A 12677-nucleotide genomic window follows, 5' to 3' on the forward strand; every position below is an offset into this window, starting at 1 on the left:
GGGGAGTTCGGGGAGTGGGGTCTGAGGGATCCCCTGGATGGAGGGCGGGGCTGGGGTGGATGGGGGGATGGAGGGGCCCATGTGGGGGCTGGAGAGGATGTCGAGGGTCAATGGCTGAGGAGGGTGTGGGGGGGACTATGGGAGGTGTTGGGGGGGCTGAGGGAGCGCATGGGTGGGGGAGGGATCAGGGGGCGCAGACTCGGACCGGGGGCGGGGCTGGGCTGCTTGTGGCACGCAGGCGACACGTGGCTGAGGACAGGAGAGGGACCCGCTCCGCCCACCTCTCCCTCCGCCCCCCCCTTGGGGGCCTCTGACCTTCTCCTAATGGCGTCCTGAGAGCCACCCTCACTTCCTGTGTCCGCAACTTCCGGACATGTCACATGTCCTGTGAGCCCCCTTGTCTCCATTCTTCCAGGGCTAGCCTGCACCAGGTGAACAGAGCCATTTACAACCCATTGTCCCAGTCAGTGGGAGCCATCGAGCTTCCAAACCATCATCAACAGCCCACACTGTCCATAATTACAACAGGACTTCAGAGTCATACTTCATATTTCTAGCTTCAGACACAAGAATGACACGTGTACAAGAATGATACGGATAGGATGACCACACTCAGGAGATGATAAACCTTGTAGTGAGATCTTACCAGAGACTTTTTTGCATAAAGCATAATCCAGTTACATCATATTCACACTTATAAGCATATTTCCATAGAACATAGAGACTGCAGAGGTGTGGGGGGAGCCCAGGGCTGAGATAGCAGGTCATGCGGGTCAGGAGTGAGGGGCACCAGAAGAGCAGTGACTGGGGATCTCAGGGCTGGGAGAGCAGGGGCTGCAGGCAGAGGTGGATTTACAATGAAACACACAGTTCCCTGTCTCATTATTAAGGATCCGTGACCGTCAGGGAGGTTGTGGAAGTGACGGATTCTGTGACTTCCTGTGACCTCCGTGACTTCTGCAGCGGCCAGTGTGGCTGACTCCAGGGCCACCCAAGCAGCTGGCCCCAGGGACCACCAGAGCAGCGGCCAATGCACCTGGCCCTGGGGACCATTTGAGCAGTGGTCCTGGGGGCAGCGGGAGCAGCCGCAGCTCAGTGGCTCCCGGCAGCTGTCCTGCGGGGAGTGGGAGCAGCTGCTCAGCCCCTGGGGCTCCCCCCTGCATTGGCAGCCAGATCCCAGGGCTTCTCCCCTGGTAGCTGGTGCTATGGGCCCCCCAGACTCCCTCCCCCGACAGCTGGTGCTGCAGACTCCTGGGATCCCCTCCCTGCAAGATTCAATGAGGGGTATCTATGGTATAAGTCATGGACAGGTCACGGGCAATGATTTTTTGTTTCTTGCCCGTGATCTGCCCATGACTTTTACGAAAAATACCTGTGATTAAATCGTCGCCTTCCTCATTGTCAATGAAATAAATCGAAACATTTCCACCTGCAAGTGGATTTAGCCCAGGACTCTCAGTGTCAGCAGCTGTTACACCCCCCACTGAGCTCTCTGTCAGGTGTCCCAGTGCTGGAAGCCTCCTGTTTACACCCTAAGATAGCGTTTTTGCACCAGGGGGCTGATATTTTGGACTGGACACTGTAGCAGGGAAAGGTGCTGCTGTGCTCCAGAAAACAAGCCACCTCTGCACAAAGAGGGATGAAAGGACCTGCCAAAGCCTGGGATTGAACCAGGGACCTTTAGATCTTCAGTCTAACGCTCTCCCAACTGAGCTACTTCGGCAGCTGCATAGTGCTCCTTTGGCCTGCTGCTGCTCTGTCCGGGATGTTTTTGTCAGCCTTGGCACACAGAAAGGACGTTGTTGTGAGCGGCCCATGAAGGCAAGACTTGCTTTTGCCTCCTTGCTCAGCTTGACTTGCTTCCTCACCCCATTCCTGCCTTAGTTCCTAGGTTGACCTGGTGGCAGAAGAGGACTGGGGGCCAGTGGCGCAGGGAGGAAGTTGAGCTGGACCCTGAGCTAGACTAGACCCTGGTGGCGAGAGTCTGGCCACCACTTGCCACCCCACCCTGTTGTCCTGGCTTCCCCTACTGGACGTCATTTAAAAAGGGAAGTGGGGCTTCTGCCTCCCCTCCCCGATTTTTATACTGCAGACGAGTGTGAACAGGAAAGCGAATGGCTGCTCCACACTCCCACTGGAGGAACCCGACGCCCTTAGCTGTTGGCTGACAGGCCTGTCCCCAAGGAGTGGGAACAGCAGCTGCCGCCTCCCCCTCGGCTCCAGGCTGCATTTCCCGTCTCCTAAGGGCCAGGCTCTCTGCCATGGAAACAGCTGCCACTGCTCTCCATGGGTCTGTGTTCCACACAGCAAGGTACAAACCTGCTCCCACCTGAAGCGGGGTCAGACAGTGACAGGGCTGGTGACACAAACACTTCAGACTATGAACCCTAGGGCCCTTTCTTTCTTTAACCCAGGACGTGCCAGTCAACTGCTAACCAGGGTGTTGTCTTCATCTTAAAATACCTCTCAGGACATTTGACAGGGGAAGGGAAACCCCCTCCCACCAATGGCTCCCTGTGAAGGAGTTGTACCACACCTGCCCCTGGAGACTAGCTGTTTTTATACTCTTGGAGCTTTTTCTTTTCAGGCCCATCCTGATCCCAATCTAGGGGCCAACCTCCGCAGTTCTGCGTTGAGAATTTACTGCCATCACCCTCGTATGGCACTTTGTAGGTGAATGAGAGAAAGTCAGTGGGGGGAGTGACATGGCTCATGAATGCTGATGCTGTGGGCGAGGCCTGGACTCGCAACCCCAGCAGTGCATCCCCCCTGCCCTTGCCAGTTGCACCCCTGTAGTTGCTGCCAAAACAAACCTGGGAAGTGGGCAGTTACCTGAGTCTGTGGTTATCAACTTTGGCTGGTAGCTGAAAGGCTGATGATTCCAACCACCTGAAGATGGCATAGGCGCCGACTTCTGCTGGCGCCGGTGAGTGCTTGACCCCCCTCTGCCCCTGGCCGCGCCCCGACTCCCCCCTGCTCCATCCCCTGTCGTTGCAGGAGGGGAATGTCACGCCAGGAATCCTGGTTCTCAGGCTCTCTGATGGGACTGCCCTGGGACGGGGGGTGCCGTGGCCGGATCCATTAGGTAACCAGACTGAGCTAACTCATACCCTTGGCATGCTGCCCACTGCAACGATGGGGCCTTTTAACACACACATCCTGGCCCGGGGTGGGATCCAGCTGCCACATCTGGTATCTATGCCCCAAGCACTGGTCGTCACGCAGAAGTCGTTGGTTTCCCTGATGAACGCATGGCAGAGGGAAAGGCGGCAGCCCAGCTGGCTGGAGAAGAGGGATCCATTCTGCCCCCCGAAGAGAGAGGGAAAAGGTCCATCTGACTGTCCTGGTAGCAGCACAGCGAGGATCCCTCTGGCCTCCCCCAGCCACGTCCATCCAGCCTCTCCACAGGACGGGGGCACCCAGCTCTCGGCAGCCCCAGCTTTCGCTCCTGAGCTCTCCCGGCAGACGTGCAGCAAGCGCACTTAGGGTGACCAGCTCCCAAGAGTGAAATATCAGGACACTTTGGGCGACCGGGTCGGGGGGGGAGAGAGACAGACACAGGTGCACAGCCCCGACCGGAGCCAGGGCACACTGGTCTGCCGGGCCCTGTGCTACCAGCGTGCCCCTTCCTGCTGGGGGTGGGCCCACGCTGCGCCACACAGCTCCCCTGCCCAGCGCCCCTGGATCCACTATGCCCAGAGCCCCCTACAACCCTTCCACCACAAACGCACAGTGCTGCGCACACACACACCCCGCCCAGCGCCCCCCTGCCCACAGCCCCACCACAGCTGCCCAGCACCCCACCCAGAACCCCCGACTCTCTCGTTTCCCAATACACACACATTCTCCTCCTTCCCAGTGCCCTTCCCCACAGCCCCATCACCACAACTACATAATGTCCCCCACAGACCCCACTGCCCAGTGCCCTGACACACACAGCTCTCCCCCACTGCCCAGCACCCCCCAACAGGCCCCCACTGCCTAGCCCCCCAAAACACACAAACCTCCCCACTGCCCACTGCCCTCCCCACCCTCACAGCCCAGCACCCCCCACACACCTCCCAGACACTCACCTTCACACCCTGTCCCCTTCCCTGGCCGCACTCACCAGCCCTGCCAGGCGGTCTCTGACCCCTAGGGTCAGAGCGGCGAGGGGGGGTCTCCAGACTCTCCACGTGCTGCCCCCGCCACAAGCGCGAGCTCCGTGGCTCCCACTGGCTGGGAAAGCGCCAACGGGAGCCACCAGAGCCGCTGAGCGGGGCTTGCACGTGCCGGCAGCGCACAGAGGCCCCTTTGCCCCCCGCCCTGACCCTAAGAGCCAGAGGGACCAGCCGGGGGGCGAGGTGGGGAGTCCCAGCGGTGCTTACATGGGGCGGCTCCCATCCCGGGAACCATCTGGCAGGCTGGTCCCTCTGGCACCAAGGGTCACGGGTCAGGTCAGGTGGGGTCGGGGGCAGGGGGCGGGGGGTGGGGGGCTCTCTGCCCGCTGCCGGCGCCTGCGTGCCCCGCCCCTGCAGCACGCGGCTCTCCTGCCGGCGGGCGGGCACCGAGAGCTGCCCCAGGAAGCAGTGAGTGACGGCGCCGCGGCTGCGGTCCGGACGGCCCCGATATTGGGACCAAGGGCATCCCAACCGATGTAGGGTTACTCTATGTGCACAGGGGGCACCGCGCACACATGGGCCCGAGAGAACTAACCGATGGACTCCAGGGAGAGACGGCCTGGCCAGGCTCCCCAAAGGAGCACTGCAGCTCTGAACGGGGGTTTCCTGGCGAAACCGGCTTTGGCTCCAGGCTGGGAAATGGGGACAATGGCTGGTGCTGGCGATGCAAGTGAAGCCGACACACACACTGTGTCTCCCTCACAGGTCCAAACCCACCAGCAGCCCGCAGGGCAGCCCCTGCTTCCGGCTTTCCAGTCCTTAGAGCAGTCGGAGGTGAGCCGAGAGTGGGAGCCTGCCTAGCAGCCTGGCAGTTGCCTATTTGGGTTCAGCTGGAAGCCCGACAAGCCGGGATCCCCAGAGGCCTCAGCCGGAGATACAGCTATGGCAGAGATGGGGTGGGGCACCCAATTCCTCCCCCTCCCCATATGAGCTCTGCCGGAGGGACAGGCCCGGCAGCGCACATGCCGCACCATTGACTGGGGCAGTGAAAGCAGATTTAGCCCACGTCAATAGGACCCATCAACATTTTTCTGTAGAAGCTATTTTTGATGGAAAAGTTCATTTTCCGTTAAATGCTTTCCACACAAAGGTTTGGTTTTTACAGAAAAAAATGGAAAACCCCAAATTGAAAACTTTCCACCCAAAACCTTTTGGGTTTGCAATGAAAATGTTCAGTGTGACAACCAAAAGTCACCGTCTGCCCTGGAAACACATCCCTGTCGGACCCGCTCCACACAGCAGGGGAAGAGGTGGCCCAGCAAAAGCAGTCGCTCCCAAGTGACCTCGTTCCAGGCTCCGCACAAAGGGGACTGGCTGCTTGGGCCCCAGGTGGGAATCCCCTCTCTTTAGAGCAATGCAAAGTGGGCAGGGGGCGGCTCTGGGCCTGTTCCCACCCATGGCATGGAGTTGCCTTGGTGCAGAATAAAAAATGCTGTTGGCCTGGAGCAGGAAGGTAACAAGAGAGGCAGAGTCTCTAGGAGAGAAAAGTTCTCCAGCCGCGTATTGCCCGGCACGCTTTGGCCAGCCTCCTAGGTAGGGTCTGCTCCTTGAGCTGCACTGGATAGAATTTGTTTAGCGCGTGCAACTCGATATATAATGAGCCGACTTCAAAGCACTCGCCCCACTCCCCCTTGCAGGCGCAGCATGCTGCTGTCAGTCCCTGCCCTGCCGTGCTCGTGTTGGAAACAAACCATCTTCTCCGTGCCTGGGCACAACAATTCCTCTCTGCTGCCAATTCTGCCAGGTCTGGGCAGGTAGCACAGGCCTCCCAGGCTGCTGGAGAGTTCAGGCAGCTCATGGATGCACATGGTTGTATGTAAAACTGAACAGTCCCCTGGGGTCCCTGGAATGGGCTGCAGCAGCACACGGCGTAACTTCAGGGACTCCCAGCGAAAGGGGCTAAGAGCCGTGCTGTTGTCCTTGTAGGACTCACAAAAGATTCTTTCCATCCATGGTATTTTGCAAGCTCCCCCCGGCATGACCAAATCTGCATTTGGTGTTTGAAATGAAGGAATCAAAGCAGAACTCCCAAGCCTGGAAGTCTGGCTCTGCACCAGGCAGAAAGGTTCCTCAGACGGGTTTTTTAATTTCTGACCTCTTTGCCCACGTGCAGCAAGTGGATGGACAAGCAGGCCCCCGGGGCTCCCAGCGTCATGACCGGTGAAGTGAAGAGGATTGTCCCAGTGGGCTTTGAAGACTTCAGAAAAGCTGGGATCATCTGTTGTCCTCAAAAGCCTTTCTATTGGCAGTGCCTAGCTGGGGGGTCACATCACTGACAGAACCTGCTCTCGGGAAAGTAACAGTGACTCCAAAGCGACCGGGGCTCCTCTTGGGGTGTCACTTAGTCAAAGAGATGAACACGCTCAGGGCCTGGCTATGTTATGGGTGCGACAACAACACATATCGCTGCAGCTGGAGCCCTAGAGTGTAGACACTTCCTGCACTGAGCGATGGGGGTTACCGCGCTGGTGGGAATCCACTTCTCCAAGTGGCCGTAGCTAGGTTGATAGAAGAATTCTGCTCTCACCCCTCACCATGTCTACACCAGGGGCTAGGTCGGCTTAGCTACGGCACTCGGGTGGGTGAATTCCCCCCCGCCCCCAAGACATAGCTAGGTCAATCTGAATTTTAAGTGTAGACCAGCCCTAAAACAGACAAATAAATGCACATGGCCATAAAACAATCAGATTAGACAGATAGATAGATAGATAGATAGATAGATAGATAGATAGATAGATAGATAGATAGATAGATAGATAGATAGATATCTGAGTGAGTGAGTTTTGGTTTGCTCACATCTCATTCTCATTTGCTGATCTCTGGGGTCCAGAGGCACCATTTCTTTCATGCTCCATGCATTTTAAGATACAGCTTCAATGTCTTTCTTTCATTTTTATAACTAGGGGGATGCCATTTGAGGGCTGTGAAGCCTTCCCCACTTCAGCTTGGAAATTGTGAATACTTTGCCAGACACTTTAGTTCTGAGGTAACTAAATATTAATACAATAATGTTACATGATCAAACATTTAATTCTTTCCCCCCAATATTTCTACCCATATAGATGCCCGTATAGCTGCTACACTTTGTCCTGCTTTCCCTCCAACTGCATAACTCCTTCTAATGGAGGAAATTGGGTATCCAGAAAATGAACGCAGTGGCCACTTGTGAAAATTTTGGTATACATGACTTGCCAAACGTAACACAGGAACTCTGGGGCAGGGAGAAAATCCAGTTAACCAGGGCAGCATTCATGGGACCAGCCTTTCTCCTCCTGAAATTCTCTGCCTCCTTCACTGTGCACTTTCCAACTTCTGCAGCACATGAGGCTGGGGTCCTACAGATGACAGCCTCCTTCAGTCCACAGCTTGATTTGTCCCCACAGCACTATCCATTCTGTGCACTGGATGAGGCCGGGATCCCGTGGGAAAGTGTGTGACCGTGCAACTAACGCATATGCTTCCTGGCAGGTGACATCGACAGATGCTCCTTACAAGCTGCCTGAGCAACGTCTACTCAGCCTGAGCTGCGAGCGGGTGTACAAGGCGCCAGCCCCACTTTCAATCTGTTTTATGCACGTTTAAAAGAAGACAGGTGCCCACACGGATGGACACGTTTTAGCAGTGTCAGGCCAAGGACTGAATGTCCCTTTCACCCCCACGGGTGACCCTCCAAGTTCAGTTCTGGTGAAGCACCAGAGGCCCTGGGACTTGGTGTCCCAGCTGATGGCAGGACCCAAAGCTCCCAGCAGAGAGGGGAGCTTTTGGTGACCCGAACCTCCATCTTTTTGAGCCTGTTGGCTCTGTAGCTGCATCCACACTCGGGGGTGGTTTGCTAAATTCTGCCGTGGAATCAGTCGGCCTCGGTGTCACTTGCTGCGCTGCCCCCTGCTCAGAACTGCTCTCTTCAGCCCTGGTGAGAGGGACTGCGTCTAGTCGTTTCATTCCACCCCAACACAGGGAAATAAACTCCCCCTTTGCCCCTGGGCCTTAGGCCAACCCCTGACGCTGGCTACATGTGAAACAAGAGCTGATGGAGATTATTCAAAATTTTTCATGTTGCCAGGTGTTGTAAAGCATGAGAAAAATCTTTGCCACCACCTGGCATATCTCTAATTACCATGGAATTTGGCTTCTACAGGAGACAGGTATAAAAGCTGTGATTGATCACGTGTGGCAGAGAATGCCTGCTTTCCTCCTTTCATGTACGCAGGGAACCCCAAACAGTCCAGCATGGCTGACCTGCCCCGTCCGAGCCAAGGGATAGCCAGGGGGATCTCACTGGCCCACTTTGGAGTAGCCCCTGTATTAGAGAGTTGGTATCACAACTGTTTTAGAAATCGAACCATGCACTGATGTCCCATTCTGGTTGTCAGGGGCTCCCAGGAACACATGGGAATGGGCGATGTAAATAGAAGAAAAGTAAATGAATGCTGGTGTAAGGAAATCTGCAGGAGCCTCCGGGAGTTCACTGTCCGCATCCAGTGGGACTTTGGATCCATTTAGCCAAATTGCCTTTGAAAATCTCAGCCTAGATCATCAACACTTTAAGCATAGCAGTCTTGTGTTTGAGTGTCTTTAGCAGCCATAAGAGAAAATGCCATTCGATACCTGTTAACTGCAGGCAGCCCCAGGTGTGCCAGAGATGCAGCGTTTGCAGTCACTCGCATGTTCAGAGACACTCTACCAGGACAATTGCCCGAGGGCAGTGGGTTTGTGGGTCGTTTTGCAGGAGGAGTCAGTGTTCATGAGGACAGACTAGTTTTGCCAGGGACTCTCAGGATAGAACCTTTCTGTTCTTTAAACAGGCATGAGACTTTGTTAGAACAGAGCATTGTCTGAACGTTGGAACCTATAGAAATTGTAAATATGGGCACCTGGAGCAGTAATGACTAGTGCACTTGCCATAGCACGCGCCGGTGTCCCACTCCACACGCCTGAATGCTTGGGGTGAGTACTGAGCACGCCAGCTCTTCTAACGGGTTAGATTTCAGAAGATCTCCAGGCTGTCCTCTGCCAGTGACATGCTCATCACAAAGGAAAAGGACAATATTTTACTGGAAAGTCCTGGTGATTTTGTAAAGCTTTAGAGATACAAGTTCACAGATAGTGTTAATGAGCTTTGGTTCTGCTGCCAACATCCACTGAAGCCAAACCATGCCGTGAATCATTTTGCTAGCTGCCGCTGTAGGGGTTGTGAGGTTTTCCACCCAGAGGAGTTGTTCCCTGGTTGGGATGGGGAACGGTGAAGTGCTGGCTGGGTCTGCCAGCTAGGTCTGCAGATGTGAATCCCCTCCACTGTCTTGTATCTTCCACCATTTCCCCTTGACACCCAGTGTGCACTCGCACTCTGCATGCCCCTTGCTAGAGGGTCCGGGGGGGCACTCAGATTCTGAGCTGGGGCCCTGGCTATTGTCTGTATTCTACTGGAGATGTCTATTAGAGACCCTGGGGCTGGCTTCTCTATGGAGACTGACAGCTCTTTGGGGCAGGGACTGTGTGCTACAGTGTTTGTACAGCCCCTGGCACAATGGCACTGCATGCTGGGTTGATCTCTAGGCACCACTGTAATAACTGTCATTAAAAATAGCATCAGAGTCCAGTCCAGATCCTCTTGCAGAGATCCAGAACTACAGGTCCTCCCCTCACCCTGGAACTGAGTCAATCCATTGAGTATTAGATGCTCAGTACTGCGACATATAATAATTGTAAGGGACTCACTTATTACAGAATTAGTTTTATTCATCATTAATAAAGACATCTTGGAAAAGATTGAAAAGCCCAGATTTGGAGCTAGTCTCCTTTCAGACATAGCAAGGCAACAAAAATGATACAAGGTTTAAAAAAACCTGATCTCTGAGGAATGGTTAAAAAAACGAGGCAAATTGAGGCCTTGTCTACACTAAAAAATTGTTTGTTGGATGTACAAAGTTCCACGGAGCTGCCAGTGCCAGGGAACCCAGAGATCCCGGTGATGTTTGGATGACAGCTTCAGGAAATAAGGCAGAAAGTGGCCCAGGGAGGCGGAGTGAGTGGTGTCTCGTACCCGTGTAAGGGCAGCATGTTGCGGTAGGATCTCGGCTGGCTGGGTGGCAAATGCCCTTAACTTGAGAGGGCCTTGGGCTGGGACCCGGTGGAGTTAGCTGGCCCCTTCCAAAGTGGCCCCTGGATCTGGCAATTAGGCCTTGCAACCCTGAACCAAAGGGTGGCCATATTGACACTGGCCATTAGGTCATTCATCCCTGTACTTCACGGAGCCATATTGACTCAAGCCGTTAGACCACGCAATCCTGAACCCAAGGACAGCCATGCTGACTCTGGACTTAGTGCACCTAAATCTTGAGTTCAAGAACAGTCTAACCTTTCCAGTGATATCTCACATGACCCATCTTGCATAAAACACATGTTAGTAATGCCATATGTATATCATAACAATATCTCTCTGAAGAATATGGGGCATAGGGTCACAGCACCTCTGGCAGAGCAGCTGCTAGCAGGGACCAGGGGAAGCTAGAGAGAGCTCCTGGCTGGTTGCTGGGACTTGCAGGCTTGAGACCCTGAGAAGAGGGCGAACAACGTGCTGGGACTGCGGGAGAGCAGCCCTGGGAATTGAAGCAGCACTGGTGGAGGCAGTTAAGGAGAGGAAGCAGAAGCTGTTTCTACAGGATCCCTGGGCTGGAACCCAGAGTACTGTGGGCCTGGTTCCCTGCCACTCACCACTGGGGACATGGCTGGATTTGGAGATACCCACCCCCTGCCCCATAACCCTGAAAGGAAGGAACACAGATCATGGCACGGCCGGATGGCCGAGTCATAAAGAGGATGCGCTGTACTTGGACTGAGGTGGGTCTGCAAGCGGTGACAACGATGGACAAGGCACCACCAGGAGAGGGAACTCCAGCTGAGTGAGCTAATCCCTGAGACAAACAGCGGGAGGCACCACCCTGGTGAGTGAACCCCCTTACAGGGCCTGAGTGCACGCCCTCCTCTTCCTGGGGTCTGGCCAATCTCTGCCAAGCGAGGCTAAGCTGCTCTGTGAGCCCGTCCAGAGATCTGATACTACCCAGATACATGAGTGTCCTCAGGGCAACACGGTTGCAAAAGTGAGTAGCAGCACGCTGCAGCACACACCACACTTGCTGGCTCAGCCATGTGCATGCTGGGGTGGCCACCTCCTCATTGATGAGACCTGGTACCACCATCTTCCTGGAGCTGCAGCCTGCCCTGCTGCCATCCCTGTCTGTGTTGTTGTTGTCTTCTCCAGCAGTTGACTGGAAGCTGCGCATTGGCCCAAGCCATGTAGCTATGTTGCCTCGAAGGGCAAGACACCCTTTATTCCATAACATAATTAAGGAAAATGTTTCTCAATGAACTCTCAGTAAAAGGTCAGAAACAGCCAGTGTCTGCATCATGCTAAGGGCATTGGTATTTTCTTTAAATTTGCCAGACCAACCTAACTAACATCTAACACACATTTGAACCTCTTCTTTTCACACCATTGCTCATCCTCAGGCTCTGCTTTGTCTCCAGACAGATCCACCCTCTTTCAGAACGGCTTTGCTCTTTCCATCTGTTTCGTTCATTGACAGATTAGAGTAAACACTCCCCTTCACTCTGTTCTCAGACAAACACTAGTATTAACTGTTTGCTACTGATGGGTTTAGAAAGCGTTTGTCGAGTGGAAGATGACATTTGTGGGGGATTGTTCCCAAGATCCAGTACTTTGTGTTCTAACATCTCCCAGCTTCCTTGGTGAAAATAAGACCAAGGTTTCCTTGCAATATAGAAGAAGAAAGCAGCTTTTCACCCCAGATGGGACTTGAACCTACAATCTCTGGCTTAGGAAGCCAATGCCTTAGCCATTAGGCCCCCGGGGCCCTGCTGCATAAGTGAAGGAGGGATGGAAATTCCCTCTCATAATTGCACATTCCTCACATTCACTTGGAACCAAATACTCCCTTTATGCACTTTACAGAACTGTCTACATCCCCTGGCAGCGAGGCAACGGGGCAGGTCACTGACAGAGCTGAGCACTACCTTTCTGCCAGCCATCTTTAGAGAAGAACCCCACCCTAGAGTCACACCTCCCTCCTCCAGCACCTCCATGTCTGTGGCTCTGAGTGCCAGTAGGATGATTAGTGGGTGAATCTGGGGCTGGAAGGGGGGTCAGGTCAGCCTGTAAGGAATAACCAGGAGGGGCAGACCCAGGGGGAGACTGTGGGCTGCTGTACAATTGGATCAAGTGACAGCTGGCTGAGTTCCAGGAGATGAGGCTGCAGCTGGACGATTTGAGCAGGATCACCAAGTGAGGGGAGGGGCGGCCTCCCCGGACATTTTTGCGGCCTGCAGGGAATGGAGATAAAGCAGGGGGATGCAGGGACTCAGGGCAGGACCCGCAGATCCGGTAGTGCAGGGCTACAGTTGATGGAGGAGAGAGAGAGTCCTGCAAGAGGAAGCAGCCGGAGGGAAGCAATAAATGCAGAGTGCTAGCCAGCCAGCTGAGAGTCACAGGGGTCCAGA

General features: G+C 54.7%; 1 non-coding gene across 1 annotated transcript; it reads right to left on the bottom strand.

Moving 5' to 3' along the window:
- Nucleotides 1-1650: 1650 nt before the first annotated feature.
- TRNAF-GAA (transfer RNA phenylalanine (anticodon GAA)) lies at nt 1651-1723 on the bottom strand. Its single transcript has one exon. It is a non-coding gene; the product is annotated as a tRNA-Phe (tRNA).
- Between the last annotated feature and the right edge of the window lie 10954 nt (nt 1724-12677).

The sequence above is a fragment of the Natator depressus genome, chromosome 22, assembly GCF_965152275.1.
Source record: "Natator depressus isolate rNatDep1 chromosome 22, rNatDep2.hap1, whole genome shotgun sequence".
Taxonomy (NCBI): Eukaryota; Metazoa; Chordata; order Testudines; family Cheloniidae; genus Natator; species Natator depressus.